The sequence below is a fragment of the Leptonotus elevatus genome, chromosome 3 (assembly GCF_054856555.1).
Source record: "Leptonotus elevatus isolate MCC_2025b chromosome 3, RoL_Lele_1.0, whole genome shotgun sequence".
NCBI classification, from domain to species: domain Eukaryota; kingdom Metazoa; phylum Chordata; class Actinopteri; order Syngnathiformes; family Syngnathidae; genus Leptonotus; species Leptonotus elevatus.
The window spans coordinates 3,419,182-3,446,836 of NC_141241.1; the positions used below are offsets into that span (position 1 = coordinate 3,419,182).

The 27,655-nt window shown below is 42.3% G+C and overlaps 1 long non-coding RNA gene across 1 annotated transcript in view; it reads left to right on the top strand.

Annotated features, from left to right (window-relative positions):
- LOC147176655 (uncharacterized) overlaps window positions 1-27,655 on the top strand; it is a 195,181-nt gene that overhangs the window by 157,602 nt on the left and 9,924 nt on the right. Inside the window, exon 6 of the long non-coding RNA XR_015094334.1 lies at window positions 7,818-7,884. This is a non-coding gene — a long non-coding RNA (uncharacterized LOC147176655). The remainder of the gene's footprint in view (window positions 1-7,817; window positions 7,885-27,655) is intronic.

The following is a 27,655-nucleotide window of genomic DNA, read 5'->3' on the forward strand; positions in this document are numbered from 1 at the left end:
AAGTTGAAAAGTTGCTGCATCTATGGCTACGCCTGTTTTTAGCATAGTGTAGAACTTATGTAAGCCTTGCGTATGATTGCACAGGGTCATACTTGTGTTTTTCAACCCGACAATTTGTCTACATATTACTTCTCATCACTTGCGTGGGGAAAACATCAAAGACAAGATCGTGACAACACATAACAGTGTCACAGGAAGATGGCCGAATCCACTCAGCATCCAGTCAAATTGCCCTGCTGGCATGGGTTATACTTCTTTGAGCACACAAATTTGCTGAAAAAACAAAACAGTCAACTTTTTCTAAGAAAGCATCAAAGACAAGATTGCGGTAAAACAAACTGATGTTGTGATATCACATAAAGCCGTAGCACTTTGCAAATAGTTGAGAACGTTGAGAGGAACCAGTTGAGGTGGCTGGGGCATCTGGTTCGGATGCCTCCTGGGCGCCTCCCTGGGGAGGTGTTCCGGGCATGTCCTACCGGCAGGAGGCCCCGGGGACGACCCAGGACACGCTGGAGAGACTATGTCTCACGGCTGGCCTGGGAACGCCTTGGGATCCCATCGGAGGAGCTGGCTGAAGTGGCTAGGGAGAGGGAAGTCTGGGCTTCCCTGCTAAAGCTGCTGCCCCCGCGACCCGACCCCGGATAAGCGGAATTGAAGACGGAACGGAACGGAACTTTGCAAATAGCTATGCTGCACAAAATCATATTATACATTCATTCTACAGTTGTATTCACTTAATTTTGCTTGGGTTAATGGACTTTGTCAGTCAGTTTTAGCGTCCCTCCTGTCAGAATCTTTGGGATGTCATTTTTATACCGCGAATCGAATGTGACGAGTTCCAAAACAATCAAAAGAGCAACGCGCAGATGACCAAACAATGAGTCAATTATAAGAGATGGCTGTGTTGACAGTTTAAATGAACACGTATAACTTCATAATTACGGAACGAGCCAGGCAAAGATTAATAGCTTGGGGGAGCTTTTAAAAGGCGGCGTATGAATCAACACTTCCCAGCGCAATTACTCTGAGAGTAATTGTGAAAGTGATGACAAGTCGAAGGGAGGCAAAGTAACACCGACTAAGAAAATGCCTCCCTCGCCCCTATGGGTGCAATCTTTGCGTACCGTGCGAGCCTCCGCAATCGTCTACATCCTTGGGAGCCGCAATTCCATTTCGCCCGGGCACATTGTCGAGGGGGCAAAAACACATCGCTCAGCCTGCCAGCAATGAGCCAAATGGTGACGAATATGTTGGCCGTGAATAGAAAATGATTGGTAATTAAAGCTACCTTGAGAGAGTGTTACACCTGTGGAAAAGTTCGGGGTCTGCAGTCCATTAGGAGGAGGAGGTGAAGGATGAAGCCGGGGCTGAGTGATGGCTGCTATCTGAGACTGTCACTGGGCCGCAGAATGTGACGTTTGATTAAGGCTGACCCAGAAAACGCACGGAGGAACTTATCTTCTCCCTTTAGCCCAATGTTCAGATGCTGAATGAACTCGTCCGGCTTTGACGACGACTACGTGTTGATTTATAAACTGAAGGGCCAGTCCATTTTATTTTTTACCGTGGTTGAATCATCTTTCCTTGACTCGAAAATCTGGGGACAGAAAAATCGATCAAAGTTGGGTTAGGGGCAGGTTTGGAGTGGCCGTTTAATTATTATTTTTCTACATTTTACCCCAAGAGACTGGGCCACAATTTAGAGGGACTAGTCCTTTAATCCATTTTTGAATATGAACAGCAACCTGAACCAACATCAGTCAATATCAGTGGCAGAATTATGTGTTAGGGAGGAGTGGTCAGAAGTGGGGCCGGCGGTTTTAAGTCAAAAATACCTGGTTAGGGGTACTCATTAATCTTATCGAAGGTTTTCAATTTATTCAGATACTTTTGTGCTCTTCCATTAATGCTCTAAGATGTCTTAAGATGGCACCAAAGCCCTGGCTAATAAACATGAAAAATATCTTGATGTGCTTTCACACATCGCAGACATGCTATTAGTGAGTCTTTGGGTGACATTTTATGGAGTAAACATATCACTGATCGGCCAAATCGCTGCGCCGACATTTAAATGTAAGAATGTCTTGAGAGTGAGTCACTTTATTAAGAATCACCAAAAACCTCTTGGGAGAGCCGCCGTCTCTCGACTTGAATGGCAGGTCCTTCTTACCCTCCTATGGAGTACCTCAAGTTTCCCCCCTGGGCCCTTTTGAAGTTTAACCTTGCCTGGACGTGTGCATGCATGTATGAAGTATTTCAATCCAACTACGTTCTTTAGGAAAAGCCGTTAACCATGAATGGGTGACAACATTGGCCAGTCTTCCAAGGGACCAACGCACCAATTAGTCCGTGTGTATTGTGATTGAATAACGGGGCTTTTTAATTGACTTGTCATGCACAATTATGTCAAGCTGTAACCTTTAATTAAGCACCCGACAATTATTTTCCTCTCATTTTGTTGAAGCAGATGGAAATACTGTAAACGCTCAACCCGTGAAAAGCAACTTGACAAATTCAAAAAAAAACATTTCAGGGAATTAATTAATTGATGCAAAATATAACCTTCCATGCTGGCTAAGATGAGACATTTACAATACACTTAGTTCAAGTGTGAAGCTCAGTGCATACTTTTCCTCAACTGTTGGTCCGTTTCCAAATGTACACCAAAACAGCAAAGACAAAGTAAACACAGACTTAGTATCAGGCATCTGTTGATAATTGCTGAGTGCTGACATAAGATCTTGGGTGTGTCAACCCCAAAAATATTAGCTAAAACTTGCATCCCACTGAGGGACGAACGTTTGCAAAGCTTAGCGAATGTTAATTTCTAGTCACGGTTTGTCCCATTTCGTTCAAGGTCGCAACATTTGAACGTGTTCAAAATTTCAAGAAGTGTCAAGAAAAAAAAAACATAAAACATTAGGCGAGCGTTTAAAGAACATTTAGCGAACATTGCGACTTTAAACGAACCCCAACGAAGAATCAACATCTGCGAGCCTCACAAATGTTCGCCCCTCAGTTTATAACCCACCAAAGTTGTGGCAAATTTCCCAAATTTAGAGGGGGAAAGAAGAGAAGAACATTTCTCAAGGAAGATGGCATATCAAACTCCAAAGTTTTGTGTGCCTTAAGACCTTCGCAGAAGGATAGAGAGACCGAGCCATGCCACGAATAGCGAAATTCTACAACTGACACCTTCCCAAAAACATTTATAATTGCCACAAGATGGTGGCAAAGCACCACATTAAACACTCAACTTGCCTTTATAACAATGTTCTTTGGCAACATTGACCCCAAGCCACAATTTTCGACCTTCGTACCAAAACAGTGAATAAGTGATTTTTTTCAGCGGATGAATTCCAAAAATCTGCAAATAGCCAAATTTGCAAATGTTGAAGCGCGAATATGCAAGGTTCAGTTGAGTTGTATTATGGGACCTGGGACGTGTAGTTTATTCTTCCCTCCAAGTACTCCAGCATTGAAGCATTGCTACCTTTCCCCATCCGTTCCCTCATGCATCCTTTCAAAGAAAAAAACACATGAAAGATGTTCTCACAGAGGCAAATATTGATAAACAGAGCAGCTGGCTGCGATGCCTTCAGGTGCCACAGTCGCGTCGTCGTTTTTTTCGCAACCTCTTTATCAGACCGAGCCAGGTGGGTTTGCCCGAGCAGAATGTGGGTCATTGTTGTCGTCGACGTCTAGGGAGCCCCCCCGACGTTGCATATTGTGCAGGTCTGAAAGGATGCAATAATCCAGCCCCAGCATGTGCCAACACTTTTTATTCATCCGTTCCCCGCAGAGTCGTGCTGCTGCTGCTCACGTTTGACGTGATGGAGAGCTGTCATTGTGTGCTTCCAATCGGTTTGTCTCATCCGCTTAATTCAGGCAACGTTAATCATATTTTGAGGCACGAATGGGACAATTGGGAGAGTCGTCTGTGAGCCAATGTCATCTCGGCTGAATAAACAGGCCGAGGCCATCGGAGCTGCGCTTGAGCCCGTTTGTTAGTGGGTGTGAAGTATAAATACTGTTGTTGCACTTCAATTGATTTTTCACGTATCTACAATGCTTTTTTTTTTTTTACCCATGACATCCCGCCGATGTCATTGTAATGAAATAAGTTTGCATGAGTCATAAAAATATAGATATACATCTAAATTTTGAATGAAAAAAAATAATAAATAAAATAAAAGAGCAATGATGATGACATTTCCGAATGAACAATACTGAGCTCTTAGAAAAAATAAATAAATAAATAAATAAAATTTGAACGAGGTTCACCATTCAAAAAATTAACTAGTTGACCGTTTCTTTTTCTTCTTCAATATATCGCTGCCCGCTATTAATCTCAGAATCATGTAATTTCCCTATTTTCGACACCCATTCAGTCCACACACGTAGCCAGTCACCACTTTTACGACTGCGGTATATTCTCAAAACCTTGGGGGGAAAAATGGCTGCTTTGATGACAATTGACGTCAAGTTTTATTTCAGTGTTAACGAGGTTGATTAGACTTCCCGTTTTGACCGAGGCAGTCCCGTTTTTTAGTGGTGTGCGATACTGCAAATTTTCTTATCGATCCGATACCAGGGTCAGTATCGCCGATACTGATATTGATACTTTATGAAAATGATGGTATATAATTAGTTATTTTTTAATTAAGGTAGCTTTATCATCAAATTGCTTATTCACAATCAATTTTGAACCTTTAAGTGTTTTTGTGTTGTTTCCTTTTAAACAGGACAAAATTAGGACAAAGTTTATTGATAAACAAAAAATAATTTATCAATGGCTCCCCTTACTTTATCACATACTGTTCAGAGACTACAAATACAAAACTAAAAATTCTGCTTTCATCACTTATTTTTCCAACCTAAATAAACAAGACGTTAAAGATCATGCAAACATGCAACAACAAAAAGAGCCAAACTGAAACTAATCGGACGGACTTACGTAGCAGGTGTTGACGGGAACTAGAACTACTTCCTGCTTTCACATCTAAGAATCGTGGGAAATGGAGTCCTTACTATCCACTGCGGTCAGACAACGCAAGTTGAGCTTTCAGCAGTATAATTCCAATGTTACAGTACGTAACCGGCGGGAGTTAAACGGCACAGCCGGCTTCCGATAGCTGTCGGGACCGAGCAAAAAAAACATTGCCTATTGGTGCGTGTATTGTCTTGTTTAGCGCTGTTAAACGGTCAACCAAGTTAAGGTTGGTTTAAAGTCCAACACGCACTCAGTCAAGAAAAGGCACCTGTGCGTTGTATGTGTTGTATAATTAATGCAATGGCTCCTCTCGCCAGTTATTCATGACGACGCATCCACTTTAAACAATGGAAATAAACAGAACACGAATGCATACCTCCAATCCAATCCCAGCCAAGCTGTAATGGCTTCGTATGAGTTGGCCCGAAATGAATCACTGACATTGAGATTCCGTCCCACGCCTCACAACAGTTGTCTGCCCTCCTCCCCCTCGTAAAATGCAAGTAGTATTTATTATGGTGTGGGTTTTTTTGGGGGGGGGGGGGGGGCGCTGTCACTCCAGCCGCCTGGTCCCGGCATTTTTCTCTCTTGATGAATCTCAATTATGCCAAGGTCACCTTTCATTGTGCTGATCTCTGGGCTGCGTTATTGGAACTGGCAGCGTTTCCGCACCATCATGGCCGTGCATATTGACAACCGGCGCCCTCCTCTTGCAAAACACCAATGGTAAAAAAAATGAAAATAAAAATGAAAGAGAGTGGAAGGGCTTGTGTTGTTTCTAATCATGGCACGTATTACTTCAGCTTCTAACTTTATGGTCTGTAATCATTGTGTCAGCTGGAGTGTTTTGAATGTGAGTCCACAACTCCCTGCATATTTTTCTTCTTCTCAACTCAGCTTCATAATAGTTCTTTTTTTTGTTGCAATAAGTGTTGAAAAAAGATGATGATACGATAACAATATATCCCCAGCCCCAGTATATATATATATATATATATATATATATGTCAGGTCGGATACGAAAAAATCTGAATTGAGCTTTTCAGAATAACATAAAAAAAAAAAATAATCCTGCAGTGTGAACGTAGCCTAAATGAAACCACATCTGGGCTCAAACGGAATAAGGTTAATAACAGTTAACTGTGCTTCTTGTAGTGTCAAATTCATTCAGACCAAACGAAATGGATGGAGTTTATGTCACCGACACTTAAAAAAGCCAAGTACGAATCGTTTCTGAAAGAAGAAAAAAAAAGAACGTTTCCATATTTGGTTTGAATGAAATTAGTAATGATTACTTTTGGAAAAAAGTCAATGTAATATTTCACCCCTCCATTATCTGAACCGCTTATTTTTATGAGGTTTGCAGGCTAAATGTTATATTATTACTTAAAATTTGAAAGTAATCCGCTACACGACTCCGCTACACTTTTTATAAGGTAAGAGGACTTAAACACAAAACACAAATTTCTCAGACTTTTTTTTCTTTATGTATGTGTTGTGATATCACCATGACAACGCAACATTAATGATCACAAGAGGCGACAGAAACTGTAATTTGTTTGTGCGTACACCGCTTTTGGGTCAACAGATTCCGTCGTTCACTTCTTCTTTTTTCCCCCCCAGATGAAGCACGCTAGCGTAATTGCTTGTTTCCGTCGCGGCATCTGCAGAGGAGGCTGTAAAAGAGACTCTTTGCCTTACAATTGACGCGTCGACAGGTGGTGGTTATCTGAAGCGATAGGGCCATGACGGCTCCCTGATATCGCTTATTAAACAAGCGGCAGGCGGTTTTACCTTCGGCGAGGCGTCTTATTTGTGCCGCTGTCCACGCAACAGTTATAAAAAAAAATAACATGGCTCCTGAAGCCAGATTTAAGAAATGCGGTTGCCGTATCTGTCTCTCGTCATGCCTAACATAAGTATGTAGTACTCATCGCTCCACAAAAGATTCGACGCGGTTTTCGATACATAGGATGCGAAACAATTCAAGAATGGTTCAATTCAGTTCGACTCTGTGGGATTACGATTCGATTCCATTCGAGAATGAATTTTTCAGTACAGCTAATGCGTGATTTTCTTCTAAGATATATTTCTCCAATAAAAGACGATTCGATACGTTACTCAGTGTATTTCAAAGGGTATGATGCATTCGGTACGATATGATGCGCTCGCATCTTTAAATATATAAAATAAAAATTCTGGTTCAAATCAGTTTTGGTTACACCCCAAGTATGCAATATTCGAGTAGTATCAAAAAGAATAAGTAAATAATTTCTAGGCGTACAGTGGAAGATATTGAACATGTACTATAAAATAATTAAAATATATAGCTCATCCAAGGGATTTTAGAATGAAGGGTACAAAATTTGAACTACTGGACGGATGGATGGTAAATTGTGAACCGTTTCAATTTTTGTCAATATGTGTAAGTAACAAACTTTAGTGGCCGACCATAAAACACAAAAACTTCCCTGGTGTTCCCTTGGATGAAAACGTTTGTTCAGATATGACCCCTGGAAATCCTAAACAATTTTTTTTATTAAATAGCACCTTCACCCAAAATGGCCGATTACCTGTGCATTTCACAGCATAGGGTCTTACATTCTTTGCATCCTGTCACGATAAAAATACGTTCCGGATTTTGTGTCAATCGAACACACTTGTGGTCCTAATATACTTTGTATGAAAATTAAAAGGGCTAACTACAGTATGAGGATTGTCAACTGCACTAATGGATTCATAATAAATGTTGCAAACTGATATAAGTACTGCTATAGAGAAGCCACTAATCAGTATCCTTGTTATGATTGTATCGTTTAAGGATGCTGAGCTCTGGAGGAGGAACAATGCACACAATGGCTATACGGTGGTTCCATTTACACATCAAGGTTAGTTTTATTCCGTTCAAATGCAATAAGCTCTTCACAGAGAATACGGCGAATGGACTCGCAGGTGCTTCAAACACCCCCAAAAATAACACTTCTGTGCGGATGAATGGCAAAGCTGGAGGCGCTTTGCTCATATCCCGTCTCGTAAGAAAATATGATCGGCCGCTGGTGAGAGAGCGTGCGTATATGTTTTGCCGCAAAGTGTTGGGGATTACCTCCTTCAAGGAAAGCTGTTTTAAGGATCCGCACACCATCTGTCTTTAGTTTGAATGCTTTTTAAAATAGACACACGAGATGGCTGGAAAAAGTTTTCTCATAAAAAGATCTCATTCAACATGTCTGGAAATGCACCAATTTTTTGCAATCATGAATTTGGGTGAAAATGTATGTGTTTTGTATGTATATCACAGCCCGAAATGTACGCAATGGTGTGCCTATTAAAGTTACAAAAAATAGCCTCTGACACCAGTTTCACAAATGAACACAAAATTGGGTTTCTTAACACACAAGCATGGAAATAAAAAGTTTCACAAACCCATGCCCAAGATTTGGGAGAATTTTGGTTTGACTAAGCCATTTTGAGCAAATTCCAGGCCTTGTAACTCCTACTAGGGATTTTTCAGGAGAAATAGTGCACCCATCCATCCATCCATCCATTTTCTGTACCGCTTGTCCTCACAAGGGTTGCCGGGGGTTGCTGGAGCCTATCCCAGCTGGCTTCGGGCAGTAGGCGGGGTACACCCTGAACTGGTTGCCAGCCAATCGCAGGGCACACAGAGACGAACAACCATACTCACAATCACACCTATGGACAATTTTGGAGTGTCCAATTCACCTGCCATGCATGTTTTCGGAATGTGGGAGGAAAGCGGAGTACCCGGAGAAAACCCACGCAAGCACGGGGAGAACATGCAAACTCCACCCAGGAAGGCCGAAGCCCGGACTTGATCTCACAACCTTTGCACTGGGAGGCGGACGTGCTAACCAGTCAGCCACCGTGCCATTTTTCACGGTGATTTTTCAGGAGAAATAGTGCACCCTGAAAATGAAATTTGGTAGACACCATTTTTACAGGTCGTCGGCCATTTTGGTTGAATTCCATAGGTTTTTCTTTGACGAATCCCTTTTAAGCAGGTGTTTATATGCAGATAGGTGACGTTACATTACGAAGATTTGTTTGCCTATGGCAGTGTAATATGAGCAGGAAAAGATGCCTGTTTTTGTATTGTTGTGTTACTATAACTTTAAAATTTGACCCGCATTATAAGAAGCGGCTAAATTCGCTTATTTGTCGCCGAAGTTTATACCAAGCACTTTCAGCAAGTTTGATCAGGGAAAGCGAGGGTGGGATGTGGAGGACATACATTTACACGGTTGAGTGGTGTAATCTTCATGAAATGGCGGTAAATAGGCAGAGGAAGCCTAGTGGAGCCGTAGATTAATGCTGCTATCAAATGGCCTGGGACAAAAGAAGGGGACGGCTAATGAGCTGGAAAAAGCAGGGCTGTTCACGGCATTAAATGATAGCAGCCGCCGCACCCGCACCCGCGTTCGTCCACCACCAACCTCTGCCCCACCGCCCGCCATATTGACGCGTAAGCGCAAACGCAGGACAAATATTGGGACATGTCACTTTAAGCGGGGAGTTCTGTCTTGACGTGTTTGCTATGGCTACAAGGCGCGCTGCTGTCTTAATTTGTCTCGCTCCCGTATATTCCCTCTCTGCCCAATTTCTAGGAGGTCATTTACTGGCAACTTCTTCTTTCTTACATCCCAGAAATTGCTTTCACGTTTGCTCAGCTCGCTCTCTTGCTGTCTCTCTCTTGATCTTTATTCTCGTAAGTCCATTTCATTCTACTCTCTTCCAATCAGTGTATCTCTCTCCTTTTATTTGCCTCTCTGCCAGAGCTGTGATGTCATAAAAAAAGCAGGGCCTGTCTGGTTCCCATAGTCCCCACAAAATCTGTCCCCACCTCCCCTATAGGGCTGTCACCTAGGTGACGGGATGGACGAGATGAACTCCATACATTTCTGCCGTAGCCCCGCTGAGGCTGTATCAATTTTTGATGCCCGACGGCCTGATAGGCACCTTTCTATTCTCATGTTTTATTTATCCTAAGTTCAAGCTGCAGGACATCGCTGCCAAAAGAACTGAGCAATGACGAGGGAGAAAAAAAATCACACAGAAGGGCAATATTCCTCGTTTATGGGTGGTCGGAGCATAAGGAGGTGAAAAACAAGGAATTCTTGCTGCTTCATGTCAGACCTCTCCAGGAAAAAGGACATCATTGCGTCTTTAGGGTGCCATGTCTTGTAAGTGTCATGCTTACATGGCACTAGAAAAATCATAAATACATAGATTGCTACCTGAAGTTGAACAATAAAAAAAGAAAAAATGGAATGCAATTCTGAGGCGAAATGTGTCTCTTTACCTTGAGAACATTGGGTTTTTGAAAAGTAATATGACTCACCCAAATGGAGGACCACTGCAAATGGGCCTCCAAATCTGAGACTATGGTCCTCGGTCGGAAAAAGGGTGGAGTGGTGAAATCCTGCCCCAAGCGGAGGAGTTCAAGTATCTTGGGGTCTTGTTCATGAGTGAGGGAAGAAGGGAGGGAGCAGGACATCGACAGGCGGATCGGTGCGGCGTCTGCTGTGATGCAGACTTTGGATCGGTCTGCTGTAAGTTCATGAGCAAAAGAACAAGATCCTGGATACAAGTGGACGAAAAATGAGTTAGAAGCTCGGTCATCCGGGAGGGACTCAGTGTCAAGTCACTATTCCCCTACATCGACAGGAACCAGATGATGTGGCTCGGGCATCTAGTTAGGATGTCTCTTGGACGCCTCACTTATGAGGTGTTCCGGGCATGTCCCACCAGCAGGACAAGCCAAGACTGGCTGGACAGACTCCTGGCTGGCCTGGGAAGGCCTTGGGATGCACCTGGAAGATTTGGAAGAAGTGGCTGGGGAGAGGGAAGTCTGGGCATTGCTGCTAAAGAAAGAAATAAACAAAGAAACAAACAAAGAGACAAAGAAACAAACAAAGGTTTGGAAGAAAGATAAGTTTTGGGAAAAAATAAGCATGCATTAGCCAATCAAAATGGCAGCTTTCCTATGTAGTTTCATGTTTTTGTCTTTTTGTGGGTCTTCTTGTGATAGACATTAACCAAAATATCATGTTGATAGGAGAAACAGGCAATTTTACCCCCAAAAAATCAAGGGACCTTCTTTGACAAAAATGTCCAAAATAACCCTCAAATGTCTTCCTCCAGCTAAGATGGCCGACTTCCTGGGTTATCCATCATGTATCCTTGAGACTTTTTCGTAGGTGCTTGAAGTGTTATTTGATTTCTAGTTTAGGGCCTGCAAATGGACTCTTACTGTATCTTTATATCATCTGTATCTTGTGACTACATGAATAGGCATATTTAATATATATATTTGAAAAAAATGGAAAGGCAACATTTTTTTTTTTTTTTTTTATGGAAAGGAAACATCAGCACGGTGGCTGACTGGTTAGCACGTCCGCCTCCCAGTGCAAAGGTTGTGAGATCAAGTCCGGGCTTCGGCCTTCCTGGGTGGAGTTTGCATGTTCTCCCCGTGCTTGTGTGGGTTTTCTCCGGGTACTCCGGTTTCCTCCCGCATTCCAAAAACATGCATGGCAGGTGAATTGGACACTCCAAATTGTCCATAGGTGTGATTGTGAGTATGATTGTTCGTCTCTGTGTGCCCTGCGATTGGCTGGCAACCAGTTCAGGGTGTACCCCGCCTACTGCCCGAAGCCAGCTGGGATAGGCTCCAGCAACCCCTGCGACCCTTGTGAGGACAAGCGGTACAGAAAATGGATGGATGGATGGAAAGGCAACATAAAAAATTTTTTTCTTGATGTTAATCACAAGCAAACGCAAGAGCGCTGTTACCACTGCAGGCGTGGACATATTTATCTTACTTGAGCAGAGTGACAGTTTTCTGCGCGGCCATTTCATTTTTACATGCCAAAAAAACGCCCACCGACAACAAAAAGTGAATTAATCAAATGTGGAGTGGAAGGCAAGGGTTGGGAAGAGAAGGGCAAGGAGGAGGGGTGTCACTGCTGCATATCCCCCAGTGATGCCGGGAATCTGAAGGGACAGCTAAATAAATAAATGTGTTATGTATGACCGAGCGGGCCCTAGCGGGATTCCGCCGGGCGTCCAGCCCGGTCTAAGCCGGGAAGATGCACTGAGACAAGTGCATAAATCAGCACGCAATTAGGACGTCGTGATTTCATTTATGGTACCTGCGAGCGGCCCCCGTGGCACATGCCGGCAGATGTCATTTCTAGCCAATTGATTTTTGCAGCCCGTCCCGAGGCCCCGAGCCGCCGTGGCCCCCCCGCTATTCCGCCTCGCAAATGGATGACAAAAACACCAGCCAAATGGCCGTCCGGGTAATTCCTGCGTGATAGCCGTAGAATAATGCAAGAGGGCTGCTCTGGCGTGAGCCGGGACCAAGGACAAGACAAGGTGCTACTGCAGGAGCGGTAAACACTGATGTTGTTTGTTTTTGTCTGTAATGAAGCATGTCAAAATGTTCCTTAAAGGTCCCTCCTGTAAATCAAAAGCTTTAAATACTCTCTCCTTTGTAACTTTACTTTAAATACAATATACAGCAAACCCCCCTCTTTTGGCATTTCACTATTTATGATTTAACCATAACACGTTTTTTTTCTGTAGAACCACAACGCAGTAAAAACTGTTTTTAAAAGCAAGACAAAAGTATAGAAATTACCCTGTGCTGACACTTAGACGTGGTCTGCGCAGACGTAACTTTAGATGTCCAAATTGTCACTTTGCCATTCGCATCTCCATCATCAATCGCTACGGCAGCACGTTGTACTCAAGTAAGAGTAGCGTTATTTCCAAATAATATTACTCAAGTAAAAGTAAAAAGTAGTCATCAATAAAAAAATCACTCAAGCACAAGTAAAAAAAATTTTTTCGCTGAACATGAAGTCTGATTTTTCAATGTCATCAGACAGACAAAAGCATCAAATGATGTGCAAATGCTGGCATCTTCAAATCATCACATAAAATAAAAAATAACTTTTTGAGCTCGAACAACAGTGCAAGCAGACACAAGCATGCACAATCCATTCACAAATTTTGGCGTAACTCGCTCGCCGCTGCCTCCCAGTCTAACAACCATAGTTAGCAGGCAGTTTCTTAAAGCGAAAGCACCAAGACGTCATTTTTCAGTTGTCTCTTTCGGGTTCTCATCATGCCTGCCAGTCTTCAACCAGGGCCACGTTTCCTGCAGTCAGTCCAGCGGAGCGCTGACGTGATAATGGGCCGGACGGTAACGACTCGAGTGGAGTAGCGTTTGTTCTTCACGCATCTACTCAAGTGAAAGTCAACAGTATCGTGTACTAAAACTACTCTTTCCAAAAAAGTTACTCAAGTAAATGTAACAGAGTAAATCCCACCTCTGTACGGCAGTATGGCCATCTTGGCAGCTGGGAGGCCGCTTGCCAAATTGGCAGTCAACGTCATCAAAAGTGAGAATGTGCCGACATTTGCGCCCCACCACAGATATGAAAATCCAATCCAGTCCTTTTGCTGTGGCGTAACTCATTTCGGGGGGTTTAACCCACCAATTAAAATCCGCGACTCCCCCCCCACCCCCAATGACACAGAAATTGGACACAGAAGATGGACCTGGACGGTATCAGAACGTTTATCTGGTGACAACAATATAAGCTCCTTTCCAAACAGTTTCTATTTACTTTTCATCCCAAAACTTTCATCATAGTCTGGAATGTATTGCTCCCCTTCACGCTTAAACAATTTAATTAGTTCTTGTAACTTCTGCAGAACCGTTTGACTCAATCAGGAGACACAAAGGATTTGCTGGGGGAATAAAAAGTGTACCTTCAATTCCATGGATGGATTATTGAGTTAATAATATTTATTCTCGATGGTGTTTGAAGCAAATATGAGGGCTTCTTAGAGATGGAGGTGATCCTTAAAATTGCTTTAAAATTGAAAACATCATTTGCTCTTTTTCTGGATAGGCTTCGGGCAAAGTTGCTATTGTGTGTACGTGTTGATACTGCGTGTTTGTCTATTAAACATTTTAACATTCCAGTATACAATTAATATGTTTAAACTTTAAAGTAACATATTATCTGAGGTGCATGTGGTTAGGACAGCTTGGACAAGAGTGAGACATGCCTACCAATTTTGCCAACAAGCAATCGTTATGTCACCTTCAATTACTTCTCTACACATGTATACTTCTGTGAAGATTTCTTATTGCTGCACTTCTTATTTAACTTTAATTTATCTCTTTCTATTCTGTTGTTTTTTCCTTACTGTAACTGCAGCTGGACGGAGTCCAGGAAAAAGTTCCCCACGGGGAAAATAAAAGTATATCGTATCGTATATCGTATCGTATCGTAATTTGCTAGTCTATTATTATTTGGCCAAACGATACCGAGCAACCAGGACATGTAAAACAAGGCTACTGAATGAGTCGCTATGTCACTATCGCTATATCGCAAAATAGCCGTCCTTGTACTTCTATTGTCATTTAGTCAAACTGTACTGAGTAGCAAGAACATGCAAAACGTGCAACAATTTTCGTCTCGATGCTACCATACTTTTTTTTTTTTTTTTACTTTGTGTCCTCCCTGGCTGTACAAATTGTCTAAAATGTAAAAACCTTTTGTTTTTGAAGAGTTGGCTGTATGTGAAGAATGTTGTTTAAACACACCCATCAGTAGCAATTCGTTATAAAAAAAATATATATCACAACGTTTTTTTTACGACTGCTATTAAAACGAGTATATTCATGTGTACGAGCGTTGCCTATGTTAATTCCAAATTATTGTTCCAAATCAGTCATAAAGTGCGATAAGGCTTAAGCAAATGCCAAGAAAAAGACAATTTCACACAGGTTGAACTAAATAAACATTAAAACAGAAGTCAGCCATTTGAGATACAGTCCTGTTATTATTGTTTTCTTCTATAAAGAAGATTACTTTTGTTGGACATGCATGAGAAAAAGAAAAAAACAAAATGCCAGTGGGGGGGTAAAGATGACAGCGTGTATTTTTAGACAAACAAGAAGAAAGTAGAAGAAAGTAAAGCAGTCTATCTATTCAGGCAGGCGCACACACACACACACACAATAATATAAACATCTGTCTTCCTACATAAAGTTGACATCTGCCTGTCTTACACTAATCATGTCAATCCATTCACACACACATGATGTAAGCACGCATGCACACAGTCTGGCCAGTAAAGTCACGCGTGCACAAACATCTGTCTATTCACATGAATGCAATATAAAGATATATCTTTTTTCCATTTACATATGCGCAATGTAAACATTTATTCACACGTGTAATGTAAACATTGGTCTGTCTTCCGCATACACAACACATTCACACAAAAATAAACATATAGCTTGTCAATCATTTTCTTTACAATAATGTGTTCTATGGGCCCGCACTACAGTATTGATTAACATTCCCTACGAAATAAGCAGACAAATCTCAAGGAGTGCCACTTGCTGTCGACTGAAAATGACATCACAGTGCCTAAGGTTGCACAACCAATAACGACGTACCTGTTTTTTCTAGGTTTGGTCATGTGACACTCGCAAGTCGGACCCTTAGTGTACTGTGATGTCATTTTCAGTCGACAGCAAGTGGTAAAATTAGCCGCCCTCTGTAATGGATAAAAATGGGTGGATTTTGTCACTTAATTTATATTCCACAAAGGCAATATTAAGCAGAATGTTGTTTTTAGTCTAGTGGGGGTGCAGAGAACATCATGTAAAGAAACATTTTGACTTGACTTCTTTCAAGCTGAAGGCCATCTGAGATGCAGTCCCCTTATTATTTTTGTCTTTTTTCTCAAAAATTACATTTCAACATGTTGGACATGCACGAGAAAGGAAAAACAAAAGCCAGCGGGTTTAAAGACTCCAGTGTGTATTTCTAGCCAAACAAAAAGAAAAAGGAAAAAAAAGGGCAATCGAACTTTCTTTTGTTCTTTTTATTGCTGTTTTTCAAACGCCGAGCCAAGCTTTTTTTTTTTTCTTTTTTTTTCGCTGCCCATCGACATTGGTCTTTAAAGCCATGGGTTCGGGGTCCCGTCCAAGCCCTTTCCAACACCACATGAGCAAAGTGATACTGCACAATAAAACAAAAACGCTACGGCTGGTGCATTGCAGAGAGCCCAAAAAAGGGAGAGAAATAGAATGAAAGCGATGAGATTGATAAAGCGGCGAGGATGAGGAGGAGGCGGCCGCCCGCTGAGTATGGATCCACCAGAGAGGAAGAATAGGAGGCCGTTGCGCTGGCTTTAATAATGTACACAGGGCAGCCTTAGTGGTCAGTCGCGGCGGGGAGTGACATTTCGAGTTGGGGAATAGAGTGGATGAGGTTAAGCACCTACAGCGACTGGTCGCAGCAGGAAGGTGGAGTGGGATGGCGGCTCGTATGTGCGTTTGTATTGGCTGGGTTAAAAGCACCCATTTAATATGCCTGCGGTCGCATCATGGTTGTTTTATGAGTGCAGTGTGTCAAGCAGGCTCACTGCTGTCGACACAAATAAAAACGGAACAGATGATTCAAACTCGCCTTACTATTTCAATACAAGGTAAAAACGGCACATGTTTGTCAATTAGCAACCACACAAATGGTAATTATGTACAGTGAATAACAGTATGTCTTGTAAATATCTTATTGATTATTGCTTTCTTATATATATATATATATATATATATTTAACATTACATTACCTAAACGTTGCCTACCTGATTTTCATTGTTCCTATTGCAGTGTCAATAAAGTTATATTGCTTTCAATTCACTGCTCAGTATATACTGTACACAGTCACACAAATAATGTAAATATCTGTCTTTCTATTTACATACCATTACAAACTAGGGCTGAACAATTCATCACATTCAAATAGACATCGTAATGTAGTGCGGTGCAATTTTTTTATTACAAAAGTTACAATTTAGTGTCGTCCACATGTTTGCATATAATTATTTTATGAAACACGGTAAATTGACGTGATAAAGGCACAGATATGTTTTTATTATTGTTGTAATCTGACTACAAGACTATTTTAAACACACTGATTAGAGTATCTATTAAGCAAATTGAATATATATTTAAACAGTTTCAGTTTTCTCCATTTTAGTTTTTTTTTCTTTCTTTCAGTCCAACAAGATGTTCACAACCTCAATACAAGATATGCTCATCTGCTACATTTCCCATCTTGGAGCTCTCTTGATTTTCCATAAGGTGTAAAGGGGCCCAGCTATGGAACAAATATATTCAAATCTTCGCTCAGTCATCCAAACTAAGTAATTTTAAACCCTTAGAACATGTTTTAAACATCACGCACTTCTTCTCAATCACATATGTTGACATCCATGACTTTTTTTTTCTTTTTCTTTTTTTTCTGTTTATTTTATTTTATCGTGCGTGCATGCAAGTTTGTGCTCTTTAATTCACCAGAAACCTGTTATAAATTCAAGACCCTTTACCTTAACCAGAGTCCCACCAGAGTTGTGAAGTTGTCAGGAGACCATAGGAAGGATCAAAGGAAAGAAAGATGAAGCAAACGCCCAAGCGGACACGACCCTCCACCCACAGAGTTACAAATCCAGAATCTTTCACCAACCCCAGATACATCTGAATTCTCACAGGATTAGGGAGACATCAAGAGACCAGAGAAAAGTCTAAAAGAGGGAAGGAAGGATAGATGAAGCAGAGTGCGATCCACAAACGCCAACCTCCACTGATTCAGCGACAAGTGGGAGAAGCAATTTTTGGGGGGAGTTTCAGTCGATGCTGGTGTGGTGGATCTACACATCCATGACTGTATTTTACTTTATGTTAAGTTATCCGTATTGGTGGGTTGGCAGGCGTTAATGTAAAGCCCTGTGACACACCTACCAACACAAACACACACACAACACACACATATTGCCAAAAAAGAGGCAAGGTTTGATTGTGGACTCTAAACTTTTTGTGCAAAATGTTTTTTGTATAGTACTAAGTAGCAGTTGGGTTTTATATTCTCAATGGAAAGTAGCACAATTTCATCAATGGACACTTTCTAAAGCCATGCAACCGTTGATGTATTTCCTCCCCGGCACGCAGCCGCAATCTCCCGTCCTATTGAATATGTGACCCAAAAACAGATGGATTCTTTGACCTTCAAAGCAAATCAACAGCACGGTTTCATGATGAACCCGGCGTGCGGTTGTTCATCATCGACCGCTCGCGTTGTCCTTCTCCAAAATAGTCCCGGCGGCGAGCAAGGTCTGGGCGACTGCTTATAACAAACCTCCCAAACTTTAACCATTAATTCTGCCAACCGTAGAGGTCACAGCTCGGGGATATGGAATCAAAGAAATTGTACTCATAATGGAGGCAAACGACATGAAATGTCAGTGTCCGTCCATTCACACACATCAACAACAGTAATGAGTAGGCAAATGAATGTAATCCCGCTCGCAATCAAACATGTTGAATCCCCTCTGTGCATCCGGCACGTCCGCTCACGAGGGACACTAGCAAGGACGCCGTAGCGCGCTTACTCAAAGATAACTGCTTTAATTAGGCCTTGTTTTCAAAGACTTTGTTTCAGAGGGGATGTTATCACGATAATTTTCATTCTCTACGCCAGTCAGCCAGTCGGGGCCAGACTCAATTTACCGTACGCACGCACTTGCACAGAGCAGTTTGTACGGCGTGGCAGATTTACTCCTGCCGGGTTTCCGCATAGGACGGGATTTCCGCCGCGGCCGCTGGGAGCACTTTTTCACCCGGCGGATGACATGTGCCCAATTATTAGGTCCTCAAACAACCTCAGCGGCTTCCTGGCCCGGCCGTGTTTCATTGTAAACGAGCCGCCACGCCGATACTCTGCCGCATGATCAACGATTGACTCCCTAAAGGACGATAACGGTGGACGGTGCCACATTGTTAGGTACGCTTTGATTACTTGTGTGTCGCGTACACATCTTGTAGCGTTGTAAATTGAGCATACAGTAAACATGTCTTCCGTTCACATACATTAATGTAAGCAACAAGTATGTCTGGTTCACATGCAAATACCGAGTAAACTTGTCCGTCCGTCTATTGACACATGACACAATGTAACCTCTTGTTGGTAAACATCTGCTTCCCATTCATATGTACGTATACTGTCATGTAAACGCCTGCATTCCATTCTATCACTATCTAGTCGCACGCAATGGAACTACTTGGTGGCCTATAGGCAACTCCCCTGGCCAGACTAACATCTGGAGATTTTGATTAGGACCCGGCCGATTAATGGGCCGCCGATTATTGCCCTTCAAACATCAGCCAAAACAATCGGCCAATTGGGCCAAATGGCCGATTATTTTCCACTTAAAACTTTTATTATCGAAGAAAACCGAAGTTTACGACGCTGTGAAAGTACCCTGAATGCACGATTTTGCTTGCGTAGCAATAGCAACTAGCGAGTGTGTAGCGTATGTTATTCTGGTTATTCTGTTGTCCCTAAGATGTTTAATGAGACACCCCAATTGGAGTTAACTGTAAAACTGAATACATGATATGAATTACATACACTGTATATTTAAATACAAAACATGCTTTGTTTTTTAAAACATCGCTAGCCTAGCGCTTATGCTAAAAGTGAAGGGAAGCTCTCATTCAAATGCTAACAGATTATCAGCGACTTCGGGAGTGTTTTTCCTTCAAACGAATATTCACACACAAATGCTGTGGGAACACAATTGTATGCATTAAATATATATTTTAAATAATCAGCAGATTAATTGGTAATCTGTATTTTTTTTCTGCCAAAAATCGGTATAGGCATCGGCCTCAAAAATGCATATCAGTCGGGCCCTAATTTTGATATCTGTGACTTTTCTGCCATTTTCATATGCAGTATTCTTATACCCCTTAGAATAAACACATATTTAAAAGATAAACTTATAAGCAGAGGTTGGCATTCCATCAATATTGACGGAAGGTCTGTCAATCCGTCAACGACGGACGGCCATTTGGTTGACGATGGCCAATTGACGGGAAACTTAGAAAAATTTACGAATTTAGCGTTGCCGGAAGGGGGTTTTCGTCCGTCAATGTAATCGTCGATCTGTCAATAAATTTGTCAAAGATGGACGTGCCGCTTTGCTGACGGATAAACGAATGGCATGACATTGACGGATGCTCACTTCGAAAGACGGAAACATTGACAGACGCTCATTTTGCTGAGCAATCGGCAAATGACAGATGATTCACTGCAATTCATCTTGAAATATTGACAGATTGACAATAGCATAGCAAGCAAGCAACATGGCCGAGGAACGTAGCATCAGCACAGAAAACGTCCAGCCTATTTACATACAGCAAACTTATCTACCTATTCGCATTTCCCATCCTTCGTCCTAAACAAGCTATTGTGGAAATTTCCGCCACCTAAACAACGCCATAACCCCCAACGGGAATCACGTCGGGGTCACCGCAGTAAATGACGAGACAAGGTGACCAAGGCAAGTCATGACTTGTCTTCTCCACACTACAATGTTGAAGCTCAATGATTGTCTCTCTCTAAAGGACAACAACGCACTAAATGCAGTAGCAGTGGTAGAAGACGAACCGTGTGGGTGCGAATATCGAGTGACGGGTCGCGCTCGAGCGAATATCGCGTCAGAGGATATCGCCATCAGAGCATCTTAAGAACACATTTAGGTCACGACTAATCAACTCGTATTCTCCTGGCTCATTATGGTATACCCTTAGCTTATAAACAAAAGGCTGCATACACGCTCACCTGTTTGCTCCCCCCCCCCTCCCTACCAACCCCACCCTCCCATTAGGTCTGCATAATGCCTGCTAATTATGTTTGCTCATCTATAAGCCTTCATTATGCTCCGAGCTGATAATTAGCTGGGTATGAATTCACGTTCGCCGTCAACTTGGCTGTGAAAGTGCCTACTCTTGCCCCCCCGAGGAAATTCCTCGCATTATCTAGCTTTAAGAGAATGCACACCTAAAATAACAATGGGAGAAAAGAGACCAAGATGAATCTAAAATAATCCAAGATAATCTATGAAGTGCCAGCAACACTACAGAGAAATTATGTACAACAATGAAATGGGGATTAGAATCAGTTATGTACCAATATGTTCTTTCGCAGTTGGCCATTTTAGGGTCTTTTGGTGCAGACCTTTATTTATATATATATATATATATATAGCCTCAAAAGCTAGTATTACTTATTTTGTGGCTCATTAACTGACTTGCTCCCAAAAACCTATAAAAACATTCTATTTTAAATATTGCCATGGTCCCCAAAAAATATAGTTTTTGTTTTTTATGTTTCAGATTTCAGGATTTTCATCTGTGTAAATAACCAAATACTTCTGGAGTTAACTGTATATAGCAAGACATGGTATAGTCAATGGTGAAAACCATAATGCATTATGAAAGAAGTTGACACAAATAAAAAGTCTTTGTGTTGACTGTTGCGTCAGTGCGTAAGTGTACCGGACTGCATCATTAATGAGTCTGGCAATGTGTCTTTTCGTTCCTCTGGGACGTCACAGCTGAGTGAAACCAAGCGGATTCTTGGGGGGGACTTCACACTTTTCCAGGCCATCTATAATGCATTACACACATATGTGAACACACCAACACACCCTCCTCGCCCCAACAGAAAGGCCCTTTCTGAATATGGACACGTCATATGCAGTCCGCTGAGTGGCATTTGCTCCGATCCCTGGCAAAGACGGAGACTCCTATCGGGTCAGGACCCCAGAGACGGGGCCCCTGTTTGCTGGCTGCTTCTCTGTGGCCGGGATAGAGGTCATTAATGGAGGCACGGTTGAAGCTGGGAAAAGGAAATGCCAACAGATGACATTGGTGAGTGAAATGTCATCCAGAGATGGTCAGTTGATGGATTGCCTCACAATCGCGTTATTGTAAAACAGTTGGACAAGCCGGAATAGCACCTGTTCCTGTGTACGACATTTGGCACTAGCAGCCCCCCCCCCCCTCTCCCACAACTATGATGGCTTTGTGACAGGTGGATGCAAAAAAATGGGAAGAAAAAAATGCAGAAAAGTAGGAAACCAAAGCAAAGGGACATCCCAAAAAGTAGAAATCCTCCCACAGTTTGGCTTTAGCCACAAGTGCTTAAAAAAAAGGCCATTTGACTTGAAAATACTGAATACGAAAAAAGCACAGTTTTCATGGAAGGGCACATAAAAACTCCTTAATTACCCTAAAGTGGCTAACGCTTCCCCTGGCTTTACAAGTATGGGTTCTTGAGACTTTTTTTTCTTTTTTTTTTGTCTACGTCATGTTGCTAAGAAAAACTGATGATTCCTTGGCTGGATTTTTCTAAATGAGAATTAATTAATAAAATGCCCCAAAATGACACCTAAAAGCCTCTTTCGTGACTTCGGTTCTTGATATTGTTAGAGAGTCCACTTCTGGTGAACGTTCCGTTCCGTTCCGTTCCGTCTTCAATTCCGCTTATCCGGGGTCGGGTCGCGGGGGCAGCAGCTTTAGCAGGGAAGCCCAGACTTCCCTCTCCCTAGCCACTTCAGCCAGCTCCTCCGACGGGATCCCAAGGCGTTCCCAGGCCAGCCGTGAGACGTAGTCTCTCCAGCGTGTCCTGGGTCGTCCCCGGGGCCTCCTGCCGGTAAGACATGCCCGGAACACCTCCCCAGGGAGGCGCCCAGGAGGCATCCGAACCAGATGCCCCAGCCACCTCAACTGGTTCCTCTCAACGTGGAGGAGTAGCGGCTCGACGCTGAGTCCCTCCCGAATGACCGAGCTTCTCACCCTCTCTCTAAGGGAGAGCCCGGCCGGCTACCCTGCGGAGGAAACTCATTTCGGCCGCTTGTATCCGGGATCTCGTTCTTTCGGTCACGACCCACAGCTCGTGACCATAGGTCACGACCTGGTGAACATAGCTACCAAAATTCATGAAACTAATTGAAACTGGCTTAGATGGCTGAATTTTAAAGACATCAGAATCTCTTGGGGAAGCCAAAACTTCAACACTGGAATTTTTTTTGAAGCTTTGACAGCTGCCAGTAAAGCGCCTTCAGGTTCCTTCTCTGCTTCCTTAGACCAGCAGCCTAAAAAATCGGAAATTTGCATTCCAATATACGGAAATGTGAGAAGTGGAACAAGTGTCTTAGGAAAGTGTTCAAGCAGCAACAAACAAGAGGAAGAAGAACAGAAGTGTGCTGGAGAGAGAGAGAGAGAGAGAGAGAAAGAGAGAGAGAGAGAGAGAGAGAGAGAGAGAGAGACAGAATAAAAGCCCAACAAGAAGGCTACACGCTTTGCATCGCTGGCTCGCGTCTTTTATAAGCTTACGACTTCACACTGTGTGAAAAATCTCATCCCCTTGCCAGGGATCTTTGCTTTTCAGGATGTCACGATGAATCACGTCCCCCTTGGTGATGTGATTCCCGCCGGTCAAAGATGCTGCAACTTGTGGTTAGCATAGCGGCAAGGCTTGCAGAGGGGTTGTTTACTTGTTAGGGTCAGGCATGAGGGGGCAAATACAACAGGGCTGTAACAGTTTGATTAATGTGACGTAGGAAAAGTTAAAGCTCTTGATGTTGACGCTTTAAAAACTTGAGGTCGTGTCAAACGGTATTCTAAACTGTATTATTATGTCACATTTCCTCACAGTGAATAAACTCGTAGCTCGAGCTAAAGTACTTACCCCAACCGTCTTGAGTAGGGTACTTCCAAAATGTCCTGAAGGGATGTAGTGACTTAACTTGACTTAGCTTAAACTTGAGTTCGGGTTAATAGTGTCGTTGATATATTTTTTTAAGGTAAATATTTTCATTTTGTGTCTAAGGGCCACCAACGTATTTGGTTTTGATGATACACAACTTCCTTTACGGTACCCATTGAACACATGAAAATGCATTTGCAGCAATCCCATTGGACACTTTGGCCAACATTACCAAAACACATAAATGTCTGGTTTGGCCAAAGATAACTTGCATTAATCTCGTGATTGTATATAAATGTTTTCCTTTTATGTATACATTATTTTTGGCTGCATTTTCAAATAGTACAGTAAATACAGGAAGTCCTCGAGTTACGTTCCTATGCTGGCGATGTAACCTGAATTTCGACTCAAGTAGGATTTCACCGTTAAAGTTGATATTTACATCAAAAATACTTTGTACAGTAATTTTGAAAGACGTATTTGCACGACCCAGAAGAGCCGGAACCAATATTTTGTGTTTCCGCACAGACATTTACTGCTGATTCATTGCAGCTAATTCCAATTTAAACACGATGTGACGTGCCTGATGGCAAGCCGACCTGCTCGATGGACGGTCGTTGCTGGAGGTAACAACAACACAACTTTAAATAACTTTAAAATGGCGTGATTACTGTGGTAAATTAACAAAAAAGAAGGCACGGGCGCCGTAAAGTCAAAACAACGTAGGTCGCATACGACGTAACTCGAGGACTCCCTGTATTTAAAAATACTGTTACTGTTTTCTTCGGTCCCCTCGGGTCTCCTGGTGTTCGGTTTAGGTGAACGGTATGAGATTTTTTCTAATAGGTTTTCTGGTGAGCTAACAAATACACGCACGCACGCACGCACGCACGCACATACACATACTCACCCACACACACAAAAAAAAAAAATATTATATATATATATATATATAAAAAAAAAAAAAAAAAGAAGAGCAATGATGATGACATTTCCGAATGAACAATACTGAGCTCTTAAAAAAAAAATAATAATAAAAAAAATAAAATAAAATAAAAAATACTGTTTCTGTAGTTGCTGGTGTGTTGCTCAAATGAGATCATAAATTTATGACGTGCCAGACGATTACAACCTTATTTCTTTTTTCGGCTTGGATAAAGGAGCAATCTACAATGTTTAAAAATGAATTTAAATGTTGACAAAACAATATCTTTCTAAGAAACAATTTTCATTGTTATTTTTTTTACTGTTAGCAAGAAGCGTTAGCATCGATCAGCTGCATTACTGGTTGATATTGTTATTTTAATTTACTGGTACGATGTCTCCAACGTTCTACTTTCCACATCCATGACCACGTCAAACTGTTCTTTTGACTAAAAAAGCTAAAACAATGGCTGAAAACTAATGCCGGTGAATGTGGATTATCACATTCAGCGTGTTATCACGTTTTTATATTTTTGGGACCATAATAAGATGCATAAGGAACGCATAAACCCAGTCACACTTCGAGTACACAAATCCAGTCGCTTTTGTTTGGCGGTGTACACTTGAGGAGCAAATAAGGATTAGCCTTTGTTGGTGCAATCTGGTTAAGAGTTTATGCAGAATTCATAGCAAGTGTGCAAAGTCAAACAGTGTCAAATTTATGCTAAGAGCGCCACATGCCATTGTGTGTGAAAGGATTTAAATATATCCACCTGGACCAACCGAGACTTTAAAGCCTCAGGGTCTTTAAAAGTTGAAATAAACAAATTAAATATATACAATTAAACACGGTTAGTAATTAGTTGACCGGAGGGAAGACGCTGTACGGCGGCATCATCATCATCATCATCAACACGAGGCCACAGCGTGAGGGACGATATGAGGCAAAGTGGGATGTTTTTAGCTCAACAAATGGGGTCCCTCTGAGGCAGAGTTGCACCAGAGGCGATAATCTCCTGGTTTGAGTCAAATCTCAACAGGCACAGCCAACGAAGACGAGTTTTCTGCTTTAGTGAATTTGGCTAGAGCCTCGCAAACACTTTAAGGGAAGGTGACGAGAAAGGGCCCCGCTAAGACAAATTGACCGCGCAAGCTCGAAATCGTATTGTCGTCTTGCGTCTTCCATCATCGCTCAACCAGAATGTCAAGTATTTACACCGGATGCCCTTTCAGGAACATCCGTCGCTTTCATCTGGGCTTGGTGTTTGTTGGATAATGAAATCGAACCTGCATCACCCTTCATTCGTCCATTTGCTTCTGCTTATCCAATTTAGGATTTCAGAATGCAGACTTCATTTCTGTCCATTTTCAGATGGCCTTTAAAGATAAAGTAGTAGAGATTCCTATTTATTAATGTATTCATTTATTTATTCAAAGACAAACTCATCCTAGAGACTCTGGCTGATTGTTACCAAATTTGAATGAAGTATATGACATACTTCAAAAAGGATCTGTTTTCATCATTATTTGTTGCTGAAGCATGTTAGCGAAGTTCGAGTATTGCAATTGTTTTGCTTCTTCGTCTTAACAAAGGAGCTTTTCCGCAATCAAAAATCTGCCACATTTTGTTGTTGCAGGTACAAAACACCATAATTACCCCACGAGTATTCTTTAGAAATTCAGCACCCTAAACCAGTCTTACTTAGAAAACCTGAAATTTGGTAGGCAAGTCTTATTTTTGAATTTCAAAAACCCACACCTGAAAAGGGACAAGTAAGTTAGTAAACCATTTCCGGGTTATCAATCAGCCATTTCATGGTCATTTCCAGATATCCTTTAAAAGATCAACTTGTCTGATTTTGCTCAATTGTTACAAAATTTAAATTTCCCATACCAGATAGATAGTTGATGCTGTGATGCAAATTTTCTAAGTATCGGTCAGGAGCGTGGTGGGAAAGTTCTTGGACTTTCCATAAAAAAATGAAATTCTAATACTTTAGCTCTATAAGGGCGGCACGGTGGCTGACTGGTTAGCACGTCCGCCTCCCAGTGCAAAGGTTGTGAGATCAAGTCCGGGCTTCGGCCTTCCTGGGTGGAGTTTGCATGTTCTCCCCGTGCTTGCGTGGGTTTTCTCCGGGTACTCCGCTTTCCTCCCACATTCCAAAAACATGCATGGCAGGTGAATTGGACACTCCAAATTGTCCACAGGTGTGATTGTGAGTATGGTTGTTCGTCTCTGTGTGCCCTGCGATTGGCTGGCAACCAGTTCAGGGTGTACCCTGCCTACTGCCCGAAGCCAGCTGGGATAGGCTCCAGCAACCCCCGTGTGAGGACAAGCGGTACAGAAAATGGATGGATGGATGGATAGCTCTATAAGGTCTTAGCTGGATCAAGTTGTCTGTCAGTTAAGTGCTATAAAATGAAGTACCATTTTTCAAAAGTGTATATATACACTTGTGCCAATAGGGGGGGGGGCAGAAAAGCACGCACCAGGTCTCACACATGCAGTAACCCCACTCATGATACTCTCCTTCAAACTCTGTATACTCACACCAAAGCCTCCAATCCGCTTGCAGCTTTAATCTTCTATAGAATTCCAAGATGGGGAGGCCTTTTCTTGTGGCAAGTCTCTGAATGGTGAATGGGCTCTTTTTTTTTACAGTAGCGCTGAGCTTGTGCGTGCGTGCGCGCGCGCCGCAGTCTAATCTCCGGAGTCAAAGAGGGAGCGCAGAGCTCGGGGTCGCAATGAACTGAATAAGCTTTTAACGCCGCTGTTGATCGAATGGCTTTCTAGTTCTTAAAGACGCTCTTACCTGCATAAGTGGCTGAGGTGGTGGGAGTTGTTTTCTCTGCATAGATGAGCAGATATGAGATTTGGGCTCTCTGTATTGTGACTTGATGGGTTCAATCACTTACTGAGTGAGGCGCTTTTCATAGCAGGCGAGAGAGCGAAGCATACAACAAAGCAGTCTTGTCCTTTACCTGAAAATATGTAACGCAATGGAATTTGGTGCGCTCGGCAGTCGACAAGTGGATGTTGTGATGGTACGTCGTGATTTTCAAGTCACG